General features: G+C 41.7%; 1 protein-coding gene across 1 annotated transcript in view; it reads right to left on the bottom strand.

Annotated features, from left to right (window-relative positions):
• uap1l1 (UDP-N-acetylglucosamine pyrophosphorylase 1, like 1) overlaps window positions 1–15,609 on the bottom strand; it is an 80,326-nt gene that overhangs the window by 63,709 nt on the left and 1,008 nt on the right. The gene's annotated exons all lie outside the window — the stretch shown is intronic.

The raw sequence follows: 15,609 nt of genomic DNA, 5'->3' as shown, positions 1-15,609 counted from the left end.
AGTCTCGCCATAGACTTCCAAAACATTTATGGGGAAACCAAACACCCAATCTCAAGTCGTTCGTCTAAAAGACAACAGACATTGAACCAAACTATATTTTGCCATGTAAAGCTAACTTAAACCAAGTTAGGAATGGAAAAATAGTTTGGAACACTCTTCTATAGGTATAAATCCCTATAGTTACCCTTTTCAGCATGTTCCATCCCTTAACTGGTAGTTGTAGCTGTTCCCAACCATAATAGCTTACACACCAGGTGCATATAGTTTAAGGCCTTATGTAAAATCCCCTTTGTAGTGAACTTGACCTGATGTCAAAACTTGATCTTAGGATCATATGGTCAGAAACTGTCATTTCATTGATTTGCATCCCGAAATACAGGTTGACCCATCCGGAGACTTTCTTTCTTGAATTAATCAAGTGGAAAAAGACAATTCTCTATGATCATTACTATTTTACAAATGTTTTGATAATCAAATTGTGTTAGTTCAAACAATGTTTACATGTTGAAGTGAACTACTCATTTTTATTTACTTAAAACAGTAATAATGATTTTTAATCCTCATTCAAAGAAGAAATCAGGTTAATATGCATTTCTTGATTTTCTGTCTTCAATGAGCAAAGTTGTAAGTGTGTCGAAGTTCAAGTTTCGGTCAACTGAAAGTTTACTGAAAAGAAATGTCATGTTTAACTTTTACAGCAAGATACTAGGAGAGGTGGCTCCTCGAAGTCTGAATTCTCCATAACAATCTTCTGTCTGTTCTTATACAATCTTAATCTTTTCCCTTGACTTTTCATAACACCTTACATCACAAACCACACCTCTGCTTTGGTCCATCGACCAATCAGAAGCTCTCAAATGAACCGGAAGTAGAGCCCATTTAAATGTTGGCACTTCCTAGTTCAAGCAGAGAGTTTGAGAGTTCCAGAATGCAGAACGCTGGAATTCAGGATGCTGCTGAATTAGAATCAAGCTGAACCAGAGACGATTTGGGAATTGTAACTTCTGTTTGGATAACCTCACGACTCCAGGGGTTTTTAGCTGTTCTCACGGAGACGCTGAAAGAGTTGAAAGAAGAGCTCTACACCGACGCTGAAGCTATCGTCTGCAAGGTAAAAGTTCTATCTCGACCAAGCGTACCGTTGGCCCAAGCTGATTTCAATGGAGCGTGCTGTTCTGGTTAAAACAGACAAATTCCCTCACACATCTCTCTGTAGATAAACCTCATCTTTCCATCTTTAAACTCTCCTATCTGCTAGCAAATTAATCCAGATGTTTTCAGAAATGTCTGTGGTGAAGCAACGGAAAATCATGGCCGTATGGTTTTCCTGGTTGTAAAGCTGATTAATTATGTCGTTATTTTTCAATTCTTGACAATTAATGTAAATGTGTGATGTGTTAAACTTGATTCTGTTAATAAATGACCCACTCGTTTGGTGAGTCAAAGATAATTAACGTCTCACGTCCACATTTTATTAAATTCACTGCACGTATGTTACACAGTCCAGAAAAATGAAAGAACCCGTTTTAACAGTATGAATATATCTCAGGATATGTCATACTACACCTTCATAAGCCCACCTTAAACCACATAATTGCATGACACATTGAACCAGAACGGCACAGACTGGACATCCACCCATCGACGACCTTCGCTGGAGGAGACCTGCAATCCTGACGTTGGTCTCCAATCTTCATCCAGTGGCCGCATCTTCAGTTCAATTCAAGGGAACCCCTCTGTATGCTGATCAATCAACACTTCCAATCATTGTGGATTTACCGTTGTGGATTATATGACTTTTTCAATGGATTACAGACTCTGTTTCCAAGGGGGTTAAAGCCTTGCTACAATGGAATTACCAACAACATTATGGAATTATCATCAACACAATGGAATTACCAAGAACATTGTGGAATTACCTTTGACTTTTGTCTTCCTTGCTGGATTACTTTTGACTTTTGTTTTCCTTGCTGGATTACTTTTGACTTTTGTTTTCCTTGCTGGATTACATCAAGCTCAAGGACATTCGAAGGCGTAAGTTCATGTTGGAATTCATCCCCATGGACAGGCGATGATTTCCAAAGGGGGGACTGTAGTGGACTAGGCCTGAAGGTCAAATCCTGACCTTAAGGACCATATGGGACAGAAACTGTCATTTCATTGATTTGAATCCAGAAATACAGGTTGACCCATCCTGAGACTTTCTTTCTTGAATTAATCAAGTAAAAGAAGACTACTTTCTATTATCATTACCATTTTACAAATGTTTTGATAATCAAATTGTGTTAGTTCAAACAATGTTTAAATGTTGAAGTGAACTACTCATTTTTAAATCAACTGTGAAACAGTAATAACGATTTTTAATCCTCATTCAAAGTGAAATCAAGTTGGAATATGTTACAGAGTAATGATTCAATTTCTTGATCGTCTGTTTGAAATGAGCAAGTGGTGTAAGTTGGTCAAAGTTCAAGTTTCGGTCAACTGCAAGTTTACTGAAAAAGAAATGTCATGTTTAACTTTTACAGCAAGATACTAGAGAATTGACTCCACGGAGTCGGAGTTCTTCATAACAATCTTCTGTCTGTTCTTAAACAATCTTAATCTTTTTCCTTGACTTTTCATAACACCTTACATCACAAAACACACCTCTGTTTTGGTCAATCGACCAATCAGAAAGTTCTCAAATGAACCGGAAATAGAGCCCTTTAAATGTTGGTACTTTCTAGTTCAACCCGAGAGAAGTGGGAGTAGATGGAGAAGTGACGGTAGATGAAGAAGTTCTGCAGGAGCTCGAGCAGTTCTGCAGTTCTGAAACTCGGCAGTTCCAGAATGCAGAATGCTGGAATGCAGCATGCTCAGTACATCTGCCACTAAGCTGGACGAGAGAAGTTCAGAGGAATTATGAAGTCTGTTCTGGATGATCTCACGACTCCCGAGGTTTAGCTGTTCTTACGGAGACGCTGAAAGAGTTGAAAGGAGAGCTCTACACCAACGCTGAAACTATCATCTGCAAAGGTAAAAGAGTCGATCTCAACCAAAGCGTACCGTTGGGTCAAGCTGGTCTAGAAAGGAGCGTGCTGTTTCTGGTTATGACAGACAAATTCCCTCACACATCTCTCTCAAGATAAACTTAATTTCCCATCTTTAAATTCTTCTATCCTGCTAGCAAATCATTCCAGATATTTTTAGAAATGTCTGAAGCAAAGTTTTTCAACCACCGCCGTGTGGTTAATGTCTGTTGTACTGCTGGAAGTAAGAAAACAATCGCCGTATTGTTTACTTCCTGTAAAACTGATTAATAAGCTGTCGTTATTTTCAATTCTTGCCAATTAATGTAAATGTGTGATGTGTTAAACTTGATTCTGTTAATAAATGACCCACTGTCGTTGGTGAGTCAAAGATAATTAACGTCTCACGTCACATTTTATTAAATTCAGATGCACTTCATTATACAGTCCAGAAAAATGAAAGAATCCGTTTAATTTATGAATATATCAGCATATGTTCATTCTACAACTGCTATTCAGAATAGCGAGGATAAAAGGACCCAGGGTAGGAAAAACTTCCTTTAGCAGTCGAGGGGGGGCCACATCAAAAGGGGAACCAGATGGCTTCATGCTGCACATTACCTGCTCCAGAGAGGACAGAGAGATGGGCTCAAAGTGGTCAAACACAGCCACACACTGAGAAGGGATGGACAGATCATGAGCTGGTGGAGAAATGAGTGCCTGGGTGTTTGCCACTTTTTCTAAAAAGAAATGGAGGAAGTTTTCACACAGCTCAGTTGAGGCTTCCAGAGGTGAAGGCTCACTGAGGTGTAGAACTGAGTTCAGGGTGGAGAAAAGAACTCGGGGGTTGTGGGAGTTGGAGACAATTAAATCAGAGAAGAATTTACATTTGGCAGCTTTAACGGTTTTCTGATAGTGACGCCAACTCTCCCTTAACATTTGAAAAGACACCTGGAGCCTGTCCTTCCTCCACCTTCGTTCAGCTCTGCGACACTGCCGCCTAACGGCTCGCGTGACGTCATTCAGCCAAGGCTCTGATTTAAGTTTCGTTTTTCTGGTCTTAAGGGGAGCAACACGGTCCAGAACATTTAAACAGGCAGAGTTGAACTGAGAGGTTAGCTCCTCAGTGGTAAGAGACACCGGGAACTGTTCGATCCTCTCAGAATTAAAACCTTCATTAAAACGAGCAGCAGTGAAACGGTTAATGGAACGCGTACGTGCAGGAACGCACGTCTTAGCAGTAGGACAAGGGGGGGTGAAGTCAAACAATACAGGCATGTGATCTGAAAAAACATTGTCACCGATTTTCAAATTAGAAACAGAGACATCGCGTGTTAAAACGAGGTCCAGCGTGTGACCGTGTTCCTGGGTGGGGCCGTTCACCTGCTGAGCTAAGCCAAAAGAGTCCAATAAATCAAGAAAGTCCTTCACTAAGGGCTTCTCCTGACAACACACATGCAAATTAAAGTCACCAATAAACAAAAAGTGAGTGTATCTCTGTGTGATATCAGCCAAAATGTCAGAGAATTCATTTATGAAGTCCTTAGAACAAGGTGGGCGGTAGATGAGCGCACACAGGACCGGAGGAGAGTGTCCAAGTTCAAAGGCGCTCAGCTCAAAGCTGGCGCGGGACACCGGGATGGACAACTGTTTACAGGCAAAGTTTGCTTTAAAAACTGTTAATAATCCCCCCCGCGCCGACCTGATGGCCGCGGGGCATTGAAACATAAACAGTCCGGAGGAAGTAGTTCCACCAAGGCGCTGGACTCACCATCAGAAATCCAAGATTCTGTGACGAACAGAAAATCCAACTCCTGATCTTTAAAAAAGTCATTGAGGATAAATGTCTTGTTGGAAACAGACCTTGCGTTGATTAAACACATCCTGATATTGTCCGACACAGGCACAGCCGTGGATGGAGACGCGCGCGCCAGCGGGCGCAGGTTATGAAGAACAGCTCCTCCTGGTCTGCTGGTGCGGCGCACAGGTAAACAACTCCAGGTGTTTCCATGGACTGAGCGCGCGGGCAGCTGGCCAGCAGCCGGGCCCCGGGAGCACCACGGGTCAGAGAGGAGATGATCAGATCCAGAGCGAGTCCTGATAGAATAATCTACACTTTGCCTCAGTTTCACCAAAATCCCTGCACGCTTCCCACGACGTCTGCGACGTTTCCTCCATGGAGAAAGGCCAGGGTCACGCAGAAGGAACGCAGGAATCTCAGACAGGACCGGTGGGGGAGAGTGCTGGCCGCTGTTCAAAAACTCCACGGGAATTTCACCAAATGTACGGAGCTCCAAAAGTGCCCGACGATCATACTGAAAATATGACTCGGCACACTGCACAAACCATTGTAAAAATAACAAAAATAAAATACAAGCAGAGAGCGAGAGACGGGCAGCCCTACACACCGGCGCCTTCTTGGATTATTATATTATATTATATATTATTAATGGACCTGATGGTGTTTCATTGGTGTGCTTCACAGAGATTTGGCTTTGTGACAATATACCAGACTCTACAGTGGAGTCAACAGGCTTTCACTATGTACGTGTGGATGGGAGCAGCAGAGATAGTGACAAGCTGGGAGGGTGTCCGTGATTTATGTTAACAACAAACGGTGCAACCCCCAGCACATCATGGTGAAGGAGCGAGTCTGCAGCCCGGACATTGAACTGCTGGCAGTCGGCCTCACACCATTTTATCTTCCACGTGAGTTTCCACATGCCATCATCCTCTGTGTTTACATTCCTCCAACTGCCGACGCATCACGGGCTGATGACATCATCATCTCCACCACTGCCAGACTTCAGTCTCAACTCCCTGATTCCTTCATTGCTATTTCTAGTGATTTTAATCATGTCACAATGAACTCAACCTTGCCCAAATTTAAACAGTTTGTTGACTGTAAAACTAGGGATAATAAAACACTGGATCTGCTGTATGCTAATCTGAACAAGAACAGTGCAGTCGACTTGACTCAGCATGGTTCCAAGGCTTTTCCACTATTAACGGTACACAGAACCGGTCCCTTTTTTTAGAACCCTTGCATCTGGGGTACCAGCCGGGCTGAGCAGGTACCAAAATGTGAAGTCAGAACACTGTTGGTCACTGATTGCTTAGGGGGTGGAGTTACTGTGAAACTAAGTGAAAACTTTCCAAATATGATCCGCCATTTTCTCTCCAACCCGCCATATCAACTCGCAGGAGCTACTGGACTTATTTTTAAGATTTTAAAAACAATAATGACAACACCATGGTCTAATGCTGAAATGCAGGCATTTTTTGTGCTTGGTGGGTGGCCGACGACAAAATTCAGAGTGAGCTAAACGGAGCTCTGCCTGTCTCCACGGTCCTCTCCACCGGAGCCTCGGAGCCCCCTCAGGCCGTGCAGGGCATCTTCTCCTCTGCTTCGAGCTCTGCTGGTCACTGCAGAAAATACTTTGTGCTGCCGACTCAGGGCTCAGGCTTCGGATCCCGGCCTTGTGTGCTCTGCGGGCTCTGCTGGTCACCACGGAGGATCGTATGAGCTGCTGATTCACAGAAGGCCGTTGCCCAGACCCCGGCCTTGCATGCTCATGAAGGCCGATCCCTGGAAGATGGGCGGACCGGAATGGGTCTGGGACGAAGGGTGGAAACGATTTTAAAAACCAACAAAGTCCATGCTCAATAATCCAGGTATACAATCCAACATTTTTCAGTCAGGTGATCTGGACAGTTTCTTTTTTTGTGCTGAAACGTTTCACCTTCCATCCAGAAGGCTTCATCAGTCAAAGAAACACACAACAAAACTGATTCTTCCCCAAACAGCTTACTCCAAAGTGGAACAAACCAGTTACCGAGCTGTGTGGCATCAGAGACACCTCTAAAAGTTGCATGACTCCGGTCCTCGAGACCTGGAGTTTGACACCCCTGCCATATCTTCTCAATGGGGTTTACAGTGCCTTGTGAAAGTATTCGATAGGGGTGCAGAAAAAAATCGTTTTTTTGATGAATCTAGATTCTTAGTCCTGGCGATTCTGAATCGTTTCTAAAGGTCCATAAATCGATTTTAAAATGCTTTTAAGTTTTATATTTTTTCCACTCCTACTCCCCGTTCGGCCGCCGTAGAATTGATCCGTGCAGGCCACCGTACAGCAGCTAGTTATCCAGCTCCCTTTATGTGAATGGAGCCTGCTAGCATGGAGGAGGGAGACAGCACGATTCAACCCGCTGCTTCGTCTTTAAAAATCATTTCAGATCCTACAATGTTCCGGGGAAGACAGAGCTGAACAAGAGCACAGTTGTTTATAAGAAGCGTAAAATAAAATTGCGGTACAGTATTTTGGATATACGACAAAATTCAGGGAAGATGAGAGCGAAACAGCCGACCAGCGAACTCTGCAACAAACTTCCAGCTTCTCCAAAGGCTGTGAAGAGTTCCCTCTCCATCTCCTGCTGCATCACAAAGGATTCATGATGAGACAGCTCAGTGAAGGTGACGGGTTCAGCTTTATTTTAATACGATGGGTCCAACGTACGTTATTCCTTCATGTAGATTTTGTGATAAAGCAGCTCCACAACTTCACCATGAAACAATGAATGTTAGAAGCTCTGATGCAGCTGCAGATCAAAGGAAACTGTTATTTCTCACATTCAACTAAAACTTAGAGACAAGTTGTTCAACAAACTTTATGTAACTTGTCTTTTTAACAGGTTGAACACATGAGACACATCTGGAGCCAGATCTAAATGAGACAGTTTATGGTTTATAAATTATAGTTCAGAAGAGGTTTTTGTGCAAACTTGCACAGGTTTTTACATTTAGTTAAAGATTTACTAAATATGAATCAATATGGTTAAGACTGAAGTCTGTATATTTCATATTAGGTTAAGTTTTGAAAATATAACAAATGTTAGGGCAATGTGGTTAAAAATAACTGAAGTCTGTATTTTATGTTGAATTAAAGTTTAATGTACTATGTCTGGTAGGATGAAGTCTGTTTACTTTGATATTTATATATTTTGAATTATTTGTCTGTGATGGACTGGAGACCTGTCCAGGTGTCCCCCACCTCTCACACAGTGATGGCTGATATGGGAACCAGTGATACCAGTGACTCAAAAAGGAAGAAGTGGATGAAGATGATGGATGGATGAATAAATTTTTTCGTAGATTTGGATTTTTTAAATTTTTTTAGAAAAATCCAGGCAACTAAGCTAACCTAATACTGGTAATTTAAGTTACAGAATTTTATGCACTCCTATAGTTTTTCCTATTTTTGGTATAAATATAAAATGAATAAAAAATATTTGATACAGTAAGGAACCTAAAATGATTTTTAAATAAATGGTCTATTGGTTTACATTGTTGTTTAATCTTTTCACCTTGTCAGCTACATTATTGAAACTAAATTTGACCATTTCAATAGAAAAATCGTTTCTGAATCAAAAATCGTTTTAAAATCGTATCCTGACACCAAAAATCTGAATCGAATCATCGGACACCGAGCGATTCGCACCCCTAGTATTCGACCTCCTTGAACTTTTCAACCTTTTGCCACATTTCAGGCTTCAAACATAAAGATATAAAATTTTAATTGTTTGTGAAGAATCAACAAGTGGGACACAATCGTGAAGTGGAATGAAATTTATTGGATGTGTCAAACTTTTTTAACAAATAAAATCTGAATAGTGGGGCGTGCAGTATTATTGGGCCCCTTTACTTTCAGAGCAGCAAACTCACTCCAGAAGTTCAGTGAGGATCTATGAATGATCCAATGTTGTCCCAAATGACTGATGATGATCAATAGAATCCACCTGTGTGTAATCAAGTCTCCGTATAAATGCACCTGCTCTGTGATAGTCTCAGGGTTCTGTTCAAAGCGCAGAGAGCATCATGAAGACCAAGGATCACACCAGGCAGGTCCGAGACACTGTTGTGGAGAAGTTTAAAGCCAGATTTAGATACAAAAAGATTTCCCAAGCTTTAAACATCCCAAGGAGCACTGTGCAAGCAATCATATTGAAATGGAAGGAGTATCAGACCACTGCAAATCTACCAAGACCCGGCCGTCCCTCTAAACTTTCATCTGGAACAAGGAGAAGACTGATCAGAGATGCAGCCAAGAGGCCCATGATCACTCTGGATGAACTGCAGAGATCTACAGCTGAGGTGGGAGAGTCTGTCCATAGGACAACAATCAGTCGTGCACTGCACAAATCTGGCCTTTATGGAAGAGTGGCAAGAAGAAAGACATTTCTCAAAGATATCCATAAAAAGTGTTGTTTAAAGTTTGTCACCTGGGAGACACCAAACATGTGGAAGAAGGTGCTCTGGTCACATGAAACCAAAATCCAACTGTTTGGACACAATGCAAAACGATATGTTTGGAGTAAAAGCAACACAGCTCATCACCCTGAACACACCATCCCCACTGTCAAACATGGTGGTGGCAGCATCATGGTTTGGGCCTGCTTTTCATCAGCAGGGACAGGGAAGATGGTCAGAATTGATGGGAAGATGGATGGGGCCAAATACAGGACCATTCTGGAAGAAAACCTGTTTGAGTCTGCAAGAGACCTGAGACTGGGACGGAGATTTTTCTTCCAACAACACAATGATCCAAAACATAAAGACACATCTACAATGGAATGGTTCACAAATAAACGTATCCAGGTGTTGGAATGGCCAAGTCAAAGTCCAGACCTGAATCCAATCCAGAATCTGTGGAAAGAGCTGAAGACTGCTGTTCACAAACGATCTCCATCCAATCTCACTGAGCTCGAGCTGTTCTGCAGGAAGAATGGGCAGAACTTCAGTGTCTCCATGTTCAAAACTGATGGAGACAAACCTCAAGAGACTTGCAGCTGGAACTGCAGCTGGAACTGCAGCAAAAGGCGGTGCTACAAAGTATTAACGCAAGGGGGCCCAATAATATTGCACGCCCCACTTTTCAGTTTTTTATTTGTTAAAAAAGTTTGACACATCCAATAAATTTCATTCCACTTCACGATTGTGTCCCACTTGTTGATGATTCTTCACAAAAAATGTTAATTTATGTCTTTATGTTTGAAGCCTGAAATGTGGCAAAAGGTTGAAAAGTTCAAGGGGCTGAATACTTTGGCAAGGCACTGTAGGTCCAGTGAGTTGGCTGGTCAGTCAAGCACTGTGGCATGAGCATCAGACCAGGTTTTGGTGATTCTGGCAGCATGGGCAGGGACCAGGTCCTGCTGGAAGATGAAATCTGCATCTCCATACAGATCCTCAGCAGAAGGACTCATGAAGTCCTCTAAAACATTCTGGTAGACTGTTGCAGTGACCTTGGATTTAAGAAAGCAGAGTTTACCAACACCTGCACCAGACATTGCACCCAGATCATGACTAACTGTGGAGATTTCACACTGGACCTCAAGCAGTATGGGTTCTGTTCCTCACCCTTCTTCATCCAAACCCTTGGACCTTGATTTCCAAATGAAAGACACTTTACTTTCATCAGAAGAGAGGACCGAGGAACCCGACAGTTGTAGTCCATCTCCTGGATGAGTCTGAATGTGGTGGTTTTTGAAGCTGTGACTCCGCCTCATTCCACTCTTTCTGGATCTCTGACAGATTCTGGATCTTCTCTGGTTGATAATCTGCTGAAGCCCACGGTCATCTTTTTTGCTGATGCATCTTCTCCTGCCACAGTTTGTCCTTCCACTAGACTTTCCATTGATGTGCTTGGACACAGCGCTCTGTGAACAGCCAGCCTCCTTAGCTATGAACTTTTGTGTCTTACCCATCCTATAGAGGGTCTCAATGATGGTCTTCTGGTCAGTTGTTGTCTGCAGTCTTCCCCATATTGAACTGAACTGAGACAATTTAATGACACCTGGGGAAACCTGTGCAGGTGCTTTGAGTTTAGTAGATGATTAGTGTCACACTCAGTTTAAAACATTCATGTCCTGCAACATTTGGCCTGATGTCTTCACAGTTTTCTAATTGTTTGAAATCCTGTTTTCGTGGGTTTCATGAGCTGGAAGCTCAAATTATGTAAAAATAAACAAATACTTGAAATAATTGAAATTGTGGGCCCTGAATCTATCATCTATTAAAGATTAACTTTTTGAATGGAATTATGGAAGTTAAACAACTTTTCCATGATGTTCTAATTTTTTGGAAAGGGTCTGTATGTATATCCTGCTAATGGACTTTTAATGAACTTTATTTAGTTCACCATTAAATCTCTGATGAACCAGATTCTACAAAAACATTTATATTTAAAATTCTATATTTTTCTTTATCATTTGATGTATTTGCACTCATTGTGTCTACTTTTATTGTTCAATTAGATATGTGGTTGTTTCTTATTTACAGATTTTTTTTTTTATTATTATTTTTAGCTTTGCTTTAAATTTTAATTCTTGTTTTGTGATTTTTACATCTGTGGGTTAGAATAAAGTTTAACTACAGGCTGTAGCTCTTGTTTAATCATGTTTGAGGGAAATATTCCTGAGAGATCCAATCATTTTGTGTCTTTTTATGATTTTTCAGCTGAGCTAACTTTAACAGATTAAACCTTAAACGTCACGCTGATTGAACCATTTGGGAAGTCCTGATTGGTTGAAAGAACCAACAGGGGTGTGGTTTTAGTGATGTAAGAGGGTTATTACAAGTCAGAAAAACAGCGGAGATGTTTTAGGAACAGACAGAGAAATGTTTAGGAGCAGACAGAGAAATGTATTGGCGAAATGACAGACCCCAGGTGCCAGCTTCTCTTGTTTCTGTCTGAGAGGTTTAAAAACATGACAGTTTGTTCCAATAAACTTGTTTGCGACTGTCTCCGACTTTTGACCGACATCACTCCTTCTCATTTCAGATAGAAGATCAAAAAATGCATAATTACTTTGTAACAGACATTTTAACTTGATTTCTACTTTGAATGAGGATTAAAAATCATTAATACTGTTTCACAGTTGATTTAAAATGAGTGGTTCACTTCAACATTTAAAATGGTTTGAACTAAACACACTTTTGGATTATCGAGACATTGTAAAAATAGTAATAAAAAGAGAGTGTTCTTTCAATTGATTAGTGCAGGATACAATTAGAAAGTCTCTGGATGAGCTTAATTTGTATTTCTGGATTCAAATCAATGAAATAACAGTTCCTGTCCCATGAAGGTCTTCAGGGTCAGGTTTTGACCTGAGGCTTAGTTCACTACATTTAATAGTCATTAAAATGACAACAGGATTTCACGATAAAGCCGGCATTGTTTACTTATTTATTTAATATTCACTGATTAAAAAATTACATAAAATGTTTTTAAAAATCGTTTCCACCCTCCGTGTGCCAGACCCGTCTGCCGGGGTCGGGGTGCGGCCTTCATGAGCACATAAGGCCGGGGTCCAGGCAACGGCCTTCTGCGAGTCAGCAGCTCATATGATCCTCCGTGGTGACCAGCGGAGCTCGGAGGCCACAGAGCACGCAAGGCCGGGATCCCGGGCCCCAAGTCGGCATTGGACCACAGTGTTGTCATTATTGTTGTTAAAATCTTTCAAAAATGTACAGCCACTGCTCCAAGTTCAGAGAAATTGCAGCTGGTGGATTGGTGTTTTGAAAAGTTTCTTAAAGATCCAGTGACTCCGCCCCCTGACCAATCAGTGACCGACAGTGTTGACGTCACGTTTTGGTACCTGCTCGGCCCAGTTGGAACCACAGAGCGAAGGGTTCTGAAAAAAGGGACCGGTTCTACGTACCATTACTAATGGAAAAGGGGCATAACAGCTTCTACCCTGAAGCTGTTCGACTCATAAATCCCTAACCAGGATAATCCCTGTAAGAAAAATATCACTTGCCACTTTAACTGGTGATATGTGACTTATCCATGCTGCTGATTATCTCGTGCTGCTGATTATCTCGTGCTGCTGATTATCTCATGCTGCTGTATTCATTCACCCATCTGTTCATGACAGACTCATTGGACCCGGCGCCAGAGGGCGGGCCAGCCGGGCTGGGCCCGCCCATTCAGGTATCTGCACTGCCCCCCCCCCCCCCCCCCCCCCCCCCCCCCCCCCCCGAGACAGATTACAATAATAATACAATAATAATTAAATAAATTGAACCTGTGCAATGTATTGACTCATAGGCGTCACAACAGTTATATGTGAAGGGGACGTGTCCCCGTCCACATAAAAAAAAAAAGTTCATTTGGAGCCTCCCCCTCCACACACACACATTTACCATGAAACATTAGTTCAGTCAGCGCTGTTTCTATTTGTTTGTGAACAACTCCATTCCACTTGATTAATAGAATACTCAAACCACTTTTAAAACTCCGCTCCAGGTCTTCCTGGTTACCTCCTACCCTCCAGCAGCAGTCTGCAGTGTTTCCGCTCTGCGTCTCCTGCCTCGGCAGACTATGCTACCAGGAGGAGGTGGAGACACCTCTGGGTCACTTGCCAGTTTAGCAAGAAACCATTTACACGGACACAATGGGGGGAAACTGTTTTTTTCGTATGTTAATTAGAGGAAAAGAACTGCGTTGACATGAACAGATTTTGTGTTTACATGCATCTGGAAGAATCCACCCCAGCCCCCCTGAATCCGCTGTAGTTACCATGCCGGCTCATTAGATGGCGCTGTGAATTTTGTACCTTCACCTAATGTGCGTGCTGCCTCGCACGCTCCCTCCCTGTAAGGACTGGGCTAAGAGCTCAGCTAACAACATCAAAACAAGTTAAAGCTGGATTGTGGATAAGAGTCGACACATTTGACGCCAAGCGGGACCGCTTTGTCCCGACCAAGTATTGAGTGCATAACTGAACATGATTATTTGAAGGTTTGTGTTTTTTGTATTAAAAACACTTGTCTTTCATTGGTGGGATGAAATATGCTCATTTTTTGGGACAGGCATTTTGGGTTTTCATGAGCTGTATGCCATAATCATCAGTATTAAAACAATTAAAGACCTGAAATATTTCAGTTGGTGTGCAATGAATCTGAAATATATGAAAGTTTCATTTTTATCATTACATTATGGAAAATAATGACCTTTATCACAATATGCTAATTTTTTTAGAAGGACCTGTAGCTGTTTTAAGTGCTTTATAAATAAAGTGGTATGGTAACGTGTTTTAATAGAGTGTTCAGTTTAATTATCAGTGTTTGTGTGACATACAGTTTGTGTTGAATAAATAAATAAATAAAAATTAAACCTGATGTCTTCATTTTCAACTTTAGTGTTCACGCTATATGTTTAGCATCATTTTAAATTTGAATTACATCATGTCCACATAGCTTCATTTTATCTCTCACACTAACATAAATACTGTTTATTATTATTAAACTTGTTATTTAGCACATTTAGTATGTTATAGTGCAGCGCGAGGTGTGCACGTGACTCTTCTATAAACAGCGACATTAGAACTGGATCAGACTGTGTCTCTTCCAACACAGATGTTGGTCACAGCACCTGGAATCTGACGTAGATTAACTACGAGATTAAAAATATATTCCATCAGTCGAGGTTCAGAAAGCAGTGTGTCCGCCGCCATGTTGACAGAAATATAGCGTCTGTCCACGTGTGCGCATGTGGTTTAACACAAAGCCTCAGTGTTTACATTATCAGGGGGGGTCAGCTGAAAACCTCCACTCTGGAAGGTGGGTTCAGAAACCTTCAGACTGGGGGGGGCGCTGGTGTCGTGTAAATGATGAGCAGAACGGCAGAGAGGAAGGAGCGGATTCACTCAAAACACGCGCCGTGCGGGCGGTTGATCATAAACATGTGTAGATAGTTCGGAGGATGCTCAGAGACGTGGAGCGCAACATCTGGAGCATCTTAGCACTCAACTGTGACACTGTGTAAATAACATGTGCAAAGTTCAGGTCTCTAACGCCACAGCTGAACTTACACAAACTGGCTGAGAAACAGGTTTTAAATGTGTGGAATTAAAGCAAATCAAGGTGAAATGCGGCTTTTTTTCCAACCGTTAATAATATGACAAGAAGAAGGTGAAGACCCACGTGCACGTGAGAACGTGGCTTCACGAACATTTTCCACAGAGTTAGTTTTATTTGCATGTCAGGTTTGTTCAACCAAAGAGTGGAAATGTTAAAAATGTTCCGTATTGTTGAAACATTTTCACGAGTTCCTGAACAGAACCTTCAAGTTTCTGGTGTTAATGTTTCAAACACAATGATTAAACTGCACCACCTGGTGATGGATGGGTTAAATGCAGAGACTAATTTCGCCATTGTATGGAAACATACAGTGCTGACATTGTGATGATGACATTATTATTATTATTATTATTAATGCTACTTTAGAAGATTTATGCAAAAATTATTTCTGCAAACTGAGCACAGTTCCTCAGACGACACGTCACTGTCAAACTTTTGATTTGTATTATTAGTATTAGTTTCCTGAAATAAACTGCCCCCCCCCCCCCCCCCAACATGGGAACATGTTAGTTTTCTAAAAGTCATTTACTTTAAGGACTTTAGAAAAAATAACTTGTTCCCACGTTGCGGGGGGCAGTTTATTTCAGGAAACTAATGGTTTGAGGAGTTGTGTGTGAAGATTGAAGCTAAACGTCACGATGATTGAAGCTAAACGTCACGCTGATTGAAGCTAAACGTCAC

Source organism: Nematolebias whitei, chromosome 18, assembly GCF_014905685.2.
Source record: "Nematolebias whitei isolate Nwh7 chromosome 18, NemWhi1, whole genome shotgun sequence".
NCBI lineage: Eukaryota > Metazoa > Chordata > Actinopteri > Cyprinodontiformes > Rivulidae > Nematolebias > Nematolebias whitei.
Note: the sequence above shows the minus strand (reverse complement) of the source record. Positions and strands in the feature narration are given on the sequence as shown.